This window comes from Morone saxatilis, unplaced genomic scaffold (genome assembly GCF_004916995.1).
Source record: "Morone saxatilis isolate NCDOM2014 unplaced genomic scaffold, NCSU_SB_2.0 Contig9, whole genome shotgun sequence".
NCBI lineage: Eukaryota > Metazoa > Chordata > Actinopteri > Moronidae > Morone > Morone saxatilis.
The window spans coordinates 21,773,816-21,774,567 of record NW_023340268.1 but is presented as its reverse complement, the minus strand read 5'-3'; positions in this window follow the sequence as shown (position 1 = coordinate 21,774,567).

Genomic DNA, 752 nt, shown 5'->3' with positions numbered 1-752 from the left:
CTTCACAGAAGTGAACCAAATGAAGAGATATAGGCCTACTGTGTTTTCTAGCATTTGATTCTTAAATTAAATTAAATTCTAAGAAGGCCTGGTGACCCTCCATAAAGCTTTGGTGACACTTAGTGGGGGTCCAGACCCCCAGGTTGGGAGCCACTGCCCTAAGAGTTTTTCATATGTTTTGTGGGAAATGGCCAGATTGCATTTGTATTCAGCATATTAGACAGAATGCTGGATTGTTCCTGGAAATCATTCACTGCCAACATTTTTCATTATGGTACTCCACACACGATAAGTAATGTGTGGTTAAGGCATGTTTCAATTGAAGCAATCATATCTATTTGATTAAGAATACTTAAGGTCAAGGTTATATGATAAAAGTGTCAAGCTTAACAGTAATTCCTTGGAAAAAGCAGTCGATTAAACAATCAGAACAACAACACAAGCTCCTCTCGCTACCATGTTCTGGAGCTTTTTGACTGTATCATACAGTCCACATAAGCAGGTTGAGTATTCTCAGCTCCCAGGAAACTGCAGAAGTTAAACCTCTCCGTGATTCTGAGCACCTCCTGGACTTCACATCCATGTTGACCTCAGAGGTGAGCGTGACAGTTCATTCATGACCTCAACTGCGGTTCAAAATATGGCTAGTATTATATGGAATGTGAAAGTTGGTGCTAAAGGTCCATTGTAGGATTTAGTGGTATCTAGCAGTGTAGTAGCAGATTTTGACCCGAGGGAAATTCAAGCATCCA